This window comes from Sinocyclocheilus anshuiensis, unplaced genomic scaffold (assembly GCF_001515605.1).
Source record: "Sinocyclocheilus anshuiensis isolate Anshui unplaced genomic scaffold, SAMN03320099.WGS_v1.1 scaffold3871, whole genome shotgun sequence".
Taxonomy (NCBI): domain Eukaryota; kingdom Metazoa; phylum Chordata; class Actinopteri; order Cypriniformes; family Cyprinidae; genus Sinocyclocheilus; species Sinocyclocheilus anshuiensis.
This window is the reverse complement of record NW_015554375.1, coordinates 39,502-54,716: the sequence shown is the minus strand read 5'-3', so window position 1 is coordinate 54,716 and position 15,215 is coordinate 39,502. Positions and strand designations below refer to the sequence as shown.

At 40.1% G+C, this 15,215-nt stretch overlaps 5 non-coding genes across 5 annotated transcripts; all 5 read right to left on the bottom strand.

Moving 5' to 3' along the window:
* Positions 1-805: 805 nt before the first annotated feature.
* On the bottom strand, positions 806-887 carry trnas-gcu (transfer RNA serine (anticodon GCU)). The gene has a single exon. It is a non-coding gene; the product is annotated as a tRNA-Ser (tRNA).
* A 6,243-nt stretch (positions 888-7,130) lies between these two features.
* trnaq-cug (transfer RNA glutamine (anticodon CUG)) lies at positions 7,131-7,202 on the bottom strand. The gene has a single exon. It is a non-coding gene; the product is annotated as a tRNA-Gln (tRNA).
* Positions 7,203-7,316: 114 nt separating this feature from the next.
* trnaq-uug (transfer RNA glutamine (anticodon UUG)) lies at positions 7,317-7,388 on the bottom strand. Its single transcript has one exon. It is a non-coding gene; the product is annotated as a tRNA-Gln (tRNA).
* Positions 7,389-7,524: 136 nt separating this feature from the next.
* trnaf-aaa (transfer RNA phenylalanine (anticodon AAA)) lies at positions 7,525-7,597 on the bottom strand. Its single transcript has one exon. It is a non-coding gene; the product is annotated as a tRNA-Phe (tRNA).
* A 1,589-nt stretch (positions 7,598-9,186) lies between these two features.
* trnaq-cug (transfer RNA glutamine (anticodon CUG)) lies at positions 9,187-9,258 on the bottom strand. The gene has a single exon. It is a non-coding gene; the product is annotated as a tRNA-Gln (tRNA).
* Positions 9,259-15,215: the final 5,957 nt, after the last annotated feature.

Below are 15,215 nucleotides of genomic sequence, written 5' to 3'. Positions count from 1 at the left end.
GCAGAGGCAATATTGTAGATTATGAGGTACATCCGAGGCGTGATTATTGCTGGTTGAAAACTTTACCCAATAGCCCACCAGGATGACTTGAAATACAGTCAGCCTTGGCAATTTTTGCCAGCTTCTCTGGAAGCTTAACATCTTGTTGACAAAAGAGATTCCTTTTCTGTTTCGTGCTGCATTTTTTTTCGGTGGATAAAGGCAGAATTGGAAGAAGGCGTTTAGGGCACAGTGGATTAGCAGTCCATCTACTTGACCAATCGCCACCTTGTCACCCTGCGTGCCTCCATTATTTAACACACCGTATTCAGATCATCAGCTCATTAGTAGAGCACTCAACGAACCAAGTATGTATCGCTGCAGCCCGGAGACCTCAAAGTGGGAGGGACTTAAACCGCAAGTAGTTTGGGAGACCTCCAAGTGGGAAGGACTTACTCTGCAAGTAGGTTGGGAGACCTCCAAGTGGGAGGGACTTATGCCGCGAGCATGCGCACATCAATATAGCGTAATTCTTCTGATACTGTACAACAATGACTATTTTTGCATTATTGTAAGGGGTAGGTTTAGGGTGGGGTTAGATTAGGTGTACAAGCTGTAACTCTATGTCATGTACAAGACATTAAATAAATCAATCAAAAGCCCCATGAAGTTTGAACAGCCTACTTGGGGCTCAAGTCCCACCCATTTGGAGTTGGCTCCGACCTCCGTTTATACCTAACTTCGACATACTGAACTGAGTGCGTCACATAAGGACAATACACAAAAGGTGCAGAGCGGATTGAGAACCACCACTAAAGGAGTGGAACGATGAGGATGGGGTTCAAACCCACACATGCAGAGCACAATGGATTAGCAGTCCATTGCCTTAACCACTCGACAACCTCATCACACATTTACTTTTATGACTGAAATCTGTACTGTGGTGGTTTTCCTTCAGCTCCTTTTAGCAAAATGGCATTCCTGGACAATACCACCGGCCCTTCAGCTGAGTGTGGCTAGTTGTCTTATTTTTTGCCAGCCCACACTGCTTGCAGATACAGTGATATATATCCTTTGCTAGTAATTTCCGTGGTGGTTCACCTCTAGCCACTCGCTCCTCATCCTCTTGTGCAGCTTTCTGCCTTCTCCATGTGCGCTGCCTGGGCTGAGTAGAGGACCCACCTGACTGGTCACCTGGGCCTCCACGACAGCTACTGGAGGGTCAGAGTCATCAGCCCTAAGGTCAGCTGCATGGCACACAGTCGTGTCAATTTCACTATCCTCTTCGGGCTCCTCTGGGGGGACTTCAGGCATGTCATTGTGGTGTGCAATCAACTGGTCGCCTCTATTGGATTGGGCCAACAAGTACTCCACTGCAATGCGCTCCCCTGCAATAATTTTTAAAACATTGTTAATGGGGAGAGGACACACACACACACACAAACACACACACACACACGCACCCACGCACACACAAACAAACAAACACAGGAGACAGAGAGGAATACTCCAATGCTCAGCATTTCCCTGAGAGATATCTTACCAGTGGGTTTTCCTGGAGGGGTAAATTCTGGCATCAAAGCCCGACCAAGGACCCTTTGGCTCATGTTGTTTAAATGAGACATTGTGCAGACATCAAATGTCCTTAGTGTTGAGGCCCCCACCACAGATACTGCTTCTTTTGCCCGGGAGAGGACACACACACACACACAAACACACACACACATACGCACACACAAACAAACAAACACAGGAGACAGAGAGGAATACTCCAATGCTCAGCATTTCCCTGAGAGATATCTTACCAGTGGGTTTTCCTGGAGGGGTAAATTCTGGCATCAAAGCCCGACCAAGGACCCGTTGGCTCATGTTGTTTAAATGAGACATTGTGCAGACATCAAATGTCCTGAGGGTTGAGGCCCCCACCACAGATACAGCTTCTTTTGCCCGGCTCATGTTCCACCTCGAGGCCCCCTCTAACATGTACATTTGTGTGTGCATGGCATTGCATCTCCATCCTAAGAATGAAAATGCACAGATTCAGTCAGCAATTATTTTAAACTGAGGACATACAAATTTAATGACACATTTATAGAACAGTAACACATAATAATGATACTGGTAGTAAATTCCATGAAAACAAGCCAAATCCAGGTAGCACCCAGGGTTCTACTTCTATAATGTTGACACAATAGCAATCTTTTCAACTTAAAAATCTACAGAACATACTGCAATTTAACATTTAGAATTTACCAGGAATGAAGGCACACTCGTGGCGGTGAAAACTCTCAAACGAGGATGACCCCCTGCCACACCTAAGCACGTTTAAGACTTTGCCACCCTTCTGGAGTGTCCCTGTCTTTGTGTACAACTCTACATGTGGAGGGTCCTGGATGCACTCGAGGTGTTTTTGTTGCATCTCCCAGACATGGTGCATGCTGTCAGGGTTAACCAGGCGAAACCCTGTAGTGTCAGTTAGCTCCCACACTGATTCCAGCAGCCCTGAAATCATGACCCGGATCTCCTTAGCCTTGCGCGTCCGCCGCCTACAGTGCTTTGCGAGTTCACCTGGACTGATGCTGGCCTTGAGCTGTGCCTCAGTGGGAGCCTGTCCACCATGGCTGCTCTTCCACATGGCTTCTCTTCCACTCCCCTCTCTTGGCCGCCTTAAGTTCTTTCACATCCTCCTGATCCCACTCAAAGATACAGGAGGAAAGTTTTGAACAAAAGGTACCATAGAGAGGGTGGTGCTCTGTAGAAAGGCCACAGTTGAATCTTCTCATAAAATGGAAGATATCTAGCCTTACAATAGACTTCCATGGCCGAAAAAGTTTTAACACCGCAGATGCACCTGTGGAGGGGAAAAAACAAAACATGCATTTGATTTCATTTCAACATACTTTTCAGTCATTATAATTTATTACAATTTCATTACACTGACTGTAATAATAATACTAATTACCATCACCAATAGGGAAAGGGGAACTTTTTTTACACCACTATTAACTTATATTGCAAAAATATATTGCAATGCACATTTGATAAAGTAGTAATTTGAAAATCTCACCTGACTGACTGCAGCAATCCCGGTCAACATAGATGACCTTAGGCTCTGGCTCGCCAGCATTCTGGTAGCGTCTGACGACGCCCTGGCACATCTCCTCCAGTCCTGAGCCTTCAGCTGTTGTCAGAACACTGTTCAGAACCTGGCCGAGCTCATTGCCAATGTTGGTCATCCATGCAGCCGTGTCCCCAATGCCACCAGCCAGCTTTTTGGTGATCTGAAAAACAAACAGAAGGAAAAATTAAGACATTCTGACAGGCTTAATTATACATTTTCTTCGTTTTGTTATGGTGCATTACAATATATATAACACAAATGCATTATGATGAAATTATATCTGGCTGAAAATAAACCTCATGCTCAAACATTCATGTATTGTACCTTCTTAGTAGAATCCATCTTCAGGATTCGGCCATAGGTGGAGGTAATCACCCCCTTCATCTCGTCCAAATGGCTGAGGATGTCGTTGGAGTGGACAGTCTCAAACCACTGGGCGAGTGGAAGTGGCCTGAAGGGTGCAGGTGCAGAAAAGGCAGGTGTCGTTGCAGACTGGACCAGGGCAACCTTTCTCAAATGATGCTCACAGTCAGAGAGGTACTGGATGGTCCGTCGTGCCCACTCCTCACTGTGAACTTCCTCTACTGATGACTGGAGGTAGGAGGAACTGGTGCCACTGGTCCTTGGCCTGAGGAAGGTCACACATTTCCTGTACAGGGCTAGCTGAGTGGTCAGCACTTAGGCCCTGACTCAATCAAGACCTTATCTGTTGACTGGGAGAAAATGAATATTAGGAACAAAAGAAGGTCATACTATTCATGTTAAATAATTTCACCAATTATTCTGTAGAACTGTGCACTCTGAGAATAGATCAGGGGATGGTCCATAAAATAGTCTATTACGTGATACATGGACTTATCATGCCTTTGATATATTATATCATATACCTACCTTATGGAACCCACAAGTGCAAACTATGTGCCTGCCAAACAGGTCCACCTTATTCCCCCTTTGCAGGGGACAGGCATCAATCCGCTCCAGGACCTCCTTCCATTTTCTGCTTCCAGGCCTTTTGCCTGTACTGAACTGGAAGGTGCCCTGGGCATACCTATGGCAGATGTCATTCCAATAGGCAGAGGATTTGCCTGTTTTGGTCATATCTGAACAATATTGGGGAACAAATCAATGTAGTTAATATGTGTTAATATAGCAACAGTAGAATTAGTTTTTTTTTAGTTTTATATTTTACACACACACACACACATATACATATATATGTATATATATATATATATGTGTGTGTGTGTGTGTGTGTGTAAAATATACAAAATATATATTGCATCAAATATACAAAAGCAGACATGTTGAGTGGTGAAATATGTGGCAGGTTAATAGTTTTCTGCAATAAATATATTCCTACTTGCAAAAAATTTATGTATAATTTTGCAAGCTTTTGATGTATAATTACAAAAACTGTGTTTCTATATAAAGTAAGAAAGGAAAAAAAATGAACATAATGATTAGTTGAAAACAAAAACTAGATATTTAATGAATACCTGGAATAATAAATGATTCAAATACATTCAGCAAAGAATCACTCAGCCATGACTGAAATAACATAGGGAATGAATACTTGGAATACTGAATGATGCAATTAAATTATTGCAAAGATATAGAAAATAAAAACTTTAGACCCGTTATGCATCAAAGGGTTAACTAGTGTTAGTTAGCGACACTTTAATTAGCTTGCCTTGCTACACAAGCGTAGACCTCTTACATACCATGAATTAATGTTTGAACAAATAGGTTAACACTAATGTCACGAATTTGTAATTTGAAAATGCTTACCTTGAATCTCCAGATAGCAGATGTCCAGTGACAGTGAGTTACAAACAGCTGTAATGTAATTTTTGCCAGCTTCTCTGGAAGCTTAACATCTTGTTGACAAAAGAGACTTCTTTTCTGTTTCGTGCTGCATTTTCTTCGGTGGATAAAGGCAGAATTGGAAGAAGGCGTTTAGGGCACAGTGGATTAGCAGTCCATCTACTTGACCAATCGCGACAGAATAGGGCAAAAGGGACTGCAGTGGGTGAGGGGAAAAGAAAAAATGAGAAGAAAAAAAACAAGGGCGAAAGGGGAAATGAGAAGAAAAATAATAGGGAAAAAAAGGGGGAAATTAATTGAAACAAATTAAATTGAAAGAGTATTTTTTTTTAACAGTTTTTCACCTTTTCACTTATTTTAACTAACAAATTACAGAAAAGTCAATATTTCGACCTATTTTACCTAATCACAAAACAACTCCTTATATTCCTTTTTATAAAATTGAAAGAATAAGACATACAAAACATACATCCACAAATACGGTTTATTCCAAAAGCTCAAATATGACATGCATACATAATAATCAGAAGTCAGAAAGAGCTTTATTGCCAAGTATGCCTGCGCATACAAGGAATTTGTTTTAGTGTCACAAGCTTCCAGTGCACAGAGACAACAACAACACACAGACAATAAAAATAACATGAGAATAAAAATACACATATGCAAATATAAATAAACAAAAAGAGAAAATTTAATTGAAAAGTAAAATAAATTGTATGTACAGTTGTGATATTGATAGAATAGAATAGGAATAGAATAGAATGAGATGTAGGGATGTACTAGGATGTGGGGTGGTAACAAATAGAATATAAGGTTATTGCACATTTTTATTGAACGATTGGGAGAGGGGGGACATTTAATTGTTCATAAGGTAGATTGCCTGGGGGAAGAAACTGTTCTTGTGCCTGGCTGTCCTGGTATTCGGTGCTCTGTAGCTCCGACCAGATGTCAAACGTTCAGAAAGCAGATGGCTTGTATGCGAGGGATCCAGAGTGATTTTCTAAGCCCTTTTCTTCACTCTGGATATATACAGTTCTTGAAGGGTGGGCAGGGGAGCAGCAATAATCCTCTCGGCAGTCCGAACCGCTCTCTGTAGTCTTCATAGGTCAGATTTGGTAGCTGAGCTGAACCAGACAGTTTTTGAAGTGCAGAGGATGGATTCAATGATGGCAGAGTAGAACTGTTTGAACTGTTTCAGCAGCTCCTGTGGCAGGTTGAACTTCCTCAGCTGGCGAAGGAAGTACAGCCTTTGTTGGGCCTTTTTAACAATTGAGTCGATGTGAGTGTCCCACTTCAGGTCCTGAGAGATTGTGGTGCCCAGGAACCTGAATGACTCCACTGCAGTCACAGTGCTGTCCATGATGGTGAGTGGAGGGAGAGCAGGGGGGTTCCTCCTGAAGTTCACGATCATCTCCACTGTTTTGAGTGTGTTCAGCTCCAGGTTGTTAAGACTGCACCAGACAGCCAGCTCTTTAACCTCCTGTCTGTAAGCAGACTCGTCTCCGTCACTTGGAGGTCTCCCAATCTACTTGCGGCGTAAGTCCCTCCCACTTGGAGGTCTCCGGGCTGCAGCGATACATACATTATGGTACATTATGTCTGTATGTGTGTGTGAGCAGAAAAACGAATTTAATGTGTAATGAAGGTTCCTTGGGAGTACTTACCCTGTTACAATTCTCATGGGTGCAAACTTACTTGATCACAAACGTCACTTCTGATACAGGATCACAATCTTGTGAAAGCCAAGTCAATTATTTGTAATAAAGCACATGTAAAAAAACAAACAAAAAAAAACAAAACAGACGTTAATGCAAAGTGTTGTACGACAACAGGAAAGCTCAGAAAGTTTCATTTAAAGAAACACTGAATGAAATCAGCAAGCATTCGAAGAAATTAGCTAATAAAAGATGGCAGCCATCATAATTACCAGAGGAAAAGAACAAAAAGAGCATGAACAAAAGAAACATCTCTCCTCATATGGCCAGGGGAATAACCTCAAATGGTAGAGTGCTTGCTTAGCATGCGAGAGGTAGCACGATCGATGCCTGCATTCTCCAAGCAGAGACCGACCCTTTTACGTTAACTTCCTTAACTAGACAGACTGCGCTTTGATGCTATGAAGTCATGCTCCCTACCTGAGCTTTTGGGGCTCACTGCTGATATAAAGTTTTTCGAAGTGGGTCCTGTGTACATTCGTAGCATAAGCAAGTCCCACCAAGATTTGAACTGGGATCGCTGGATTCAGAGCCCAGAGTGCTAACCATTACACCATGGAACCTTGATGACAGTGACACTCGCTCACATTGCTGCAAAGACTAAATCTCTTATAGGGTCACCAGCAGCACCTCCAAGCTTGTGCTTTTTTTGCTTTTCCTGACGCAAGAAAGTATACAGGTTCCACTGAGATTTGTACTCAGAGCGCTGGATTCAAAGTCCAGAATGCTAACCATTACACCATGGAACCACCACTTCCTCACTGGCAGCCATTTGGAAGGCAGATAGCATTGTGGCTTTGGGGAGCCAATTACACAGCAGGGTTGATTCACAGTGAATTTTGGTCACAGGCCCACCTCGAACAAAAGTCAAGGACAGGGAGCACCTGCCAAAACCCAGGATCAAACCAGGGACCTTTAGATCTTTAATCTAACACTCTCCCAACTGAGCTATTCCAGCCACACCAGCCAGTGATCTAACCAGCAGGGTTTTCAATTAGACCACCCGTCACTTTGCGAGAAGGGCAGAGCTGACATCCCAGAGAACAAAAGAGGCTGGCCCGTACGGGGATCAAACCCGCAACCTTGGAGTTATTAACGATGGATTCTAACGATGGCGCCGACGCTGATGGCTGCCTCCGTGGCGTGCTCCGCAGTTGTTTTTATGTTTTTGTTAGTTTGTCCTGTCTTTACTTATATCCCTGCAATCAGTTTCAACAGAGACAAATTGCTGGACATTCGGAAGTACACACCACCCGATATTTCACCGGTTTTCGATTATTCTGATGTTTTCTATTTTTTATTATCTGTGTTTTTTGTTCTGTCACTGTCATTCTGTTACACTGTCGAAGCTTCTGTCACGAAAACAAATTCCTCGTATGTGTAAACATACCTGGCAATAAAATTCATTCTGATTCTGATTCTGATTAGCAACACACTCTAAGCAACTAAGCTAACCAGCCTGGTTCTGACTGGACTTCTTCCAAATTTGCCAAAAATTTGCTGACAGCCTATGACACTAAAGAGACAGAAGAGCTTCAGGACCAAGCCTCACCACAGGCTCATCCAAGATTTGCACCCAGGACCTCTCGCACCCAAAGTGAGAATCATACCCCTAGACCAACGAGCCAGCTCGTTCTGCCATTGATCCGCATGAAAGTAGGAAGCTGATTTCAGAAATGGAAGATAAAGCAAGTTTTGCCCATAGGCAGCTATTTCCAGTCATGCCAGTACAACTCCAATTAGCCCGAATGCGGAATGAACGAGACGTCCAAAACGTCTGGTCAATCGGACGTTTCAATTGCACACATCAAATTGCCAAGAATCGTTGACCATAATGAAAAGAAGTGCAAAGACAAACTGTGCTGCCTTTTTATATCTGTATGTGTGTGTGTGTGTGTGTGTGTGTGTGCATAAAAACAAATTTAATGTGTAATGAAGGTTCCTGGTGAGTACTTACCCTGATAAAATTCTCATGGGTGCGAACTTACTTGATCACAAAAGTCACTTCTGATACAGGATCAAAATCTTGTGAAAGCCAAGTCAATTATTTGTAATAAAGCACATGTAAAAAACAAAAAAAAACAGAAGTTGATGCAAAGTGTGGTCTGAAAACAGGAAAGCTCAGAAAGTTTAATTTAAAGAAACACTGAATGAAATCAGCAAGCATTCGAAGAAATTAGCTAATAAAAGATGGCAGCCATCATAATTACCAGAGGAAAAGAACAAAAAGAGCATGAACAAAAGAAGGAAAATGACCTAACATGGAAGACTTTCTACACCTTGAGACAATGTCAAAGGCTAAGACATCTCTTTTCATACGGCTACGGGAATTAGCTCAAATGGTAGAGCGCTCGCTTAGTGTGTGAGAGGTAGCGGGATTTATTCCTGCATTGTACAAGCAGAGCCCTACCCTTTTACGTTAACTTCCTTAACTAGACAGACTGAGCTTTGATATTATGAAGTCATGCTCCCTACCTGAGCTTTTTGGGGCTCACCGCTGACAAAAAGGCTTTTGAAGCGGGTGCTGTGTTCATTCGTGGCATAAGCAGGTCACACCGAGACTTGAACTCGGATTGCTGGATTCAGAGTCCAGAGTGCTAACCATTACACCATGGAACCTTGACAGCAGTAACACTTGCTCACATTGCCACAAAGACTAAATCCCTTATAGGGTCACCAGCAGTACCTCCAAGCTTGTGCTTTTTTTGCTTTTCCTGCCGCAAAAAAGTACGCAGGTTCCACCGAGATTTGAACTCGGAGTGCTGGTCTGGTTCTGACTGGACTTCTTCCCAATTTGCCAAGGCTAAGACATCTCTCCTCATACGGCCAGGGGAACTAGCTGAAATGGTAGAGTGCTTGCTTAGCATGTGAGAGGTAGCGGGATTGATGCCTGCATTCTCCAAGCAGAGACCTACCCTTTTACGTTAACTTCCTTAACTAGACAGACTGCGCTTTGATGCATTGAAGTCATGCTCCGTACCTGAGCTTTTGAGGCTCACTGCTGATAAAAAATGTTTCAAAGCAGGTCCTGTTTACATTCGTGGCTTAAGCAGGTACCAACAAGATTTGAACTTGGATCGCTGGATTCAGAGCGCAGAGTGCTAACCATTACACCATGGAACCTTGACGACTGTGATACTTGCTCACATTGCCGCAAAGACTAAATCACTTATAGGGTCATCAGCAGTATCTCCAAGCTTGTGCTTTTTTTGCTATTTCTGACACAAGGAAGTATGCTGGATTCAAAGTCCAGAGTGCTAACCATTACACCATGGAACCACCACTCTCACAATGGCGGCCATTTGGAAGGCAGATAGCGTTGTGGCTATGGGGGGCCAATTAGACAGCGGGGTTGGTTCACAGTGAATTTTGGTCACAGGCCCACTTCAAGCATCTGCCAAAACCCAGGACCAAACCATGGACCTTCAGATCTTCATTCTAACACTCTCCCAACTGAGCTATTTCCACCACGTCAGCCAGTTGTCTAACCAGCAGTGATTTCCATGAGATGACCCGTCACTTTGCTAAAAGAGCAGAGCTGACATCCCAGAGAACAAAAAAGGGTTTAGTAGATCATTAGTAGCACCATGATCTAAGCAACTGAGCTAACCAGCCTGATCATGAGCACATTGATTCAAACGAGGGATCTTCAGATCTTCATTCTAACGCTCTCCCAACGGAGCTATTTGTGCCCCGCTCTCCCCTAGTCTTACGCAGTACATGTAGTACACGTAATTGAATGAAAAGAAAACGAGTAGCTGAATAGAATGTATGAGAGTAGACGGAAGAGAATTATTAAGAAACGATCTTGTATCTTATATCTGATATAAACTAGGATAGTATAACGTAAATGTCTCGAAAGAAAATGAAGGGTTAAAGCAATATTTTATTAAATCAAGCAAATTCACAGAAATATTGCGTATATGGAAGAAGAGTCCTCTAACATGACAGCAAAAACTAGGAAACAAACCGCAAGGCTTAACAATTACAATTAGATGAGAAAATACTACAAGAATGGCGAAACTGCGGTAAACAAATTAAAACAGAAAGAACTAACAAAATCATAGAAACATAAAATTTCAAAGTGTAACGCCATGAAAAAACTTTGCAGTTTATATCTCACAATGGTGTGACGAGGTCTAGCGCGGTAGCGCTTTTAAACACTAGGATAAAGTCAAGATATCTAGCAATTTTAGGTGTACTTACCAGGGATCAGTCTGGTGTGTGAAAGAGTTAGAACAAGCATTTGTGTTTGTGTTGCTAGACCATATTGTTCTTATTGCCTCTATAAAGATTTGTACGTTTATATTCATTGATGAACGCTGTTACAGAATTTGTCTTAGTGACATTCAATGGAATATTTTAATTAAAAGATAACGCCGAGGACTGTTTGAGTAACACTCTGTCAAGTGATCGCCCAACTACCGGAAACCTGTAACTTTATTATGATTATTTAAAAATACATATAAGCTTCACGCCTGACACTTTTGTAACTGACTATAAACTAATATTTAAGCTAAACAGACATTTACAGTTGTTAAGAATTATGAGATGTTGAAAACTGCTGCCCTATTGTTTTCTTAAAGCCAGACATGACAACGCTCAGTTACAGTCGTACCTGTTTCCTGGAACAAAACTAAAAGGCTGAGGCCTAAATCACAAAGACTGAATAAAACGGATTGAATCATCGCTTTCGCTTAAAACAACTGATTTATTAAAGTCGTGTTTAGAGATGAGTACAAAGAAAATAGCGTTTCCACACCATCTTCAACTTGTAATGTGTAACTTTATGCGTTCTAAATGAAAAAGATGTACATGTAACAGAGAAATAGTAAGATTGACACCTTGTGTCGCGTGGCCGCTTCGTAGACAGACCAGAAAATGCTCTAAAAGCACAGGCTCGTTTTAAACACTCTCTCGACTTTCATTTAATTCTCATATACTGTGTTTGTTCTTGTTTTTCCAGCGACCACTCGCCGCATGTTTGACCAAAATCTGAGAATAGTCTTCATCTAAAAAACTGTACAAAAACAATGACAAAGGTGTACAGCTAGTGGGGCAGGCGATCAAATCAACATTAAAAACTCTCACAATAGTTTAGAAAAGAGTATTTCAGTATCAGGTATTTGTTATACCGATACATCTTTCTGTTGTGAAAACATATTTCCTGTATAAATGACTATGTCTATAACCTTTTCAAAGTGGGTGTATTATAATGTTATGGTTCTTAATTTTGATCGTATTACAACAAGTCGACATAGCCCCTCTAGAAAATCTGACAAAAGTGGACAAAACAGAAGAAATGTAGCACTCGCTAGATGATTATAATTGTGACCTATGGGAAGTACACGCAGTCCTAGGCTTTAATGTCGAGCGGGAATGTTGAAAGAAATGAGTACGACAAATAAAATGCGAACATCGTCATCAGCTATCTGAACAAGAGCTGTAGATGTATCGGTGTAAGAAAAAAAAAGTAAAACAACGTTTACAAATATATACCCAAATGATCACGAGTGGTTTTTCTGTATTCATATGATAATTTTCTTAGTGTTTTGGGTTCTTCAGTTACATAGTGATTTTGTTTGCACAAAAATTCCTTCATATTTTGTGTCTGTAGCCTTTTCAAGAGGGTGTACAACCTCAAACTTTACTGAATGTGTAGCTTTCAGAGCAATGGCTAGATATGTTTCAGTTGTAAGTGTAAAACAGCAAGACTTACTTTTCGTGTTGACGGTTCATTGTATGGATATGGAAATGGATAATTGTCCTAAAAAGAAATACCGACTTAGTCAAACGCTCTCAAGTAGAAGTTTTTTTAATTTTCATTTATTTCTATAAACGCTGAATGCTGACCGCTCTTAGAGAGAAGGCCTCGCCTACAGTCATAGTAATGACATATACAGTCCAACAAACGAAATTTGAACAGCGTCATCCATAACCCTAACCCTAAGTAAAATGACAGTCACAGTAGATCGAGAGGAGGTTTTTCTGTAAATACATTATGAGCCTTTTCTTAAATGACGTATACACTTTCTGGGTAACTAGGACATTACAACTGTGCCCCCTTAGAACGTCTTTTGGGTCTTTATAGAGGGAAAGCATGTGATGAATTAATGTAAAATATGTTTTCTTTGTACGGTTAAGAAGCTTCATCTAGACCCCTGCATTATTGAGACCCCCAAATAAAACCAGTTCCACTCGGATAATGAACACCTCGGGGGAAAAATCATTTGAAATGTAAGTTTGTCAAAAAGAAAGAATAATATTTTATGTGGTTTAGTTGTATTTAAAAATAAATAAATAAAATAAATAAATAAAATAAAATTGTAGCCTGATTCTCGTCTCGTCGTGTATTGACCACATATTTATCAGACTTATAAAAGCAGTGTGAACCTTTGTAGAAGTATTAAAGTAAGTCTTATAAAACAAAGAGATCCGATAAATGACTTTGTTATAACACAACGGATATGAAACTACATTTGGTAACCTTTTATTCAAGCCTTAGAGCATGTTTATGCTTTAAAATCAGTAAGTGTTATACAAATGTACAATACAATATTTGATTTTGGGAAAAATTTTGAAAAATAACATACATATACCAATCTGAACTGCTGGCCTTCCTGAATGACATCACTGTCTGTCTGTGTGTGTGTGTGTGTGTGTGTGTGTGTGTGTGTGGGTGGGTGTTCAGGAAGTGTTTGGAGTTGGTATTCCCTATTTTTAAAAACGCTGCAACAACATGATTATTTTGTAATATAATGTTTTGGACTCATGTTTACTAGGAATTAATTGAATCTTTGTAAAAATAAGAAAAGTAAAGTCATATACGTGAAACACGGTCCACCTTAAAATGTAACATATTGTATATATGTTTTAACGGTGTAGGTATTTTCTACCGCAGGATATCAGGAGTCTAGTGTGGTGTGCACTTTTTCATTTAGCTTGATCTGTGCTTTTTAAGAGCAATTAAATATTCTCAGGATAAACACCTCACGTGTGATGTTTCATTCAAGCACGGTTTACGACTCAGCAGGTATTCAAAGAATGCTTGTCATGGTGACATGGACGTTTTTGGAAAGTCTTTTCACATCTGTACTTGACTTAAACTTTTTAAATGAACCGGAACGTTATGGGGGTTGGTGCCTACAAAAGTCATAAAATATCTCTTCAAAGACCAGCATACAAAGCGGGTACATCACATATTGTAACTTTCTACATATATTTTTCAGTAGATAACCAATAGTATATTGATAGTATATGATATTTATCATGCTGATAAAGGTCGGTTCAGAAAAATACGATCATATACAACTATATAAGTGTAGAACTAGATCATAGCTACATGCTCACCCTAGTAATAATCTAAGATATGGACAGTTTTTTATTTAGCCTTTTAAGCTGGAATATGCTTTGAAATAAGATAAATAAAATAAATATTTCTTTCCATGGCATAAACACCCCGCGCGATAATGATTTAAAATATGTGAAATAATTTATAAATATATGTAATTGTATGGCAAAGCATGTTTGAAATGTTATGTTTCTAAGGTGATGGTGGATAACGTGGATAACGTAGAATGTCAACCGTTAGTTCGAATAATTAACATAATTTAATTAAATTACACAGGTGTGTTAGGTTTAGAATATACGGTCTGTACAGTATAAAAACCATTTCGCCTATGGAGAGTCCCCATAAAACATGTAAACACAACATGTGTGTGTGTGTGTGTGTGTGTGTGTGTGTGTGTGTGTGTGTGTGTGTGAGAGATGGTATTAAAACTTTGAAAATTATGCTTAAAATAAGAAAACTTTAAAGAACCTAAAGTGTTTGATGCATAATAAATCTAATAAAAATTATGATTTTGTTGAAATTCACCAGACATCAGATGTAGTAGGGATACTGCTTATTTAAACTTTACATTAATGTTATGCTTTGAAATAGATGTAGCCCATTTACTTAGATCATGCGATCTGGAACTCCTCCCTCACTGTGAGGGGGCTGAAGCAGTCCATCAGTTTCACATATAGGAGAATACCCCTAGAGGACCTGTGAGATTTTGTTTCAAATTAAACTAAATGTATTTTTGTAAATTACTCATTCATATTTGGACATCTTAGCACTCTAAAAAATGTAAGGTATAATTTTTCATATTTATTGCAACCTAAAACTATTAAATGTTTATATTATACAGCGTTTTATATATAATCACTGGATACGTTTTGACATTTGTGTTTTTCAGTATCTTAAAAAATACATTAATGACTAAAGTCTGATTGTACTGTATTCAACACGAGCTGAGCTATAATAATATGTGAGCAGCGTGAATGTACATGTTTGCGAAAACAACGTTTATGCGTAGTTAGTGAAAAACTAACATTTTCGTTTAAAATGTGTTTTATAAGTTCAATAAACTTGAATACTTGATTAAATGTATGATCTGCTTCAGTAAAATGTTACTATGCTGTCATATATTTTATTACCATATTATTTCAAATAGGTGTACAGTGTGTGTGTGTGTGTGTGTGTGTGTGTGTGTGTGTGTGTGTGTGTGTGTTTGTTTGTGTGTGTGTGTCCG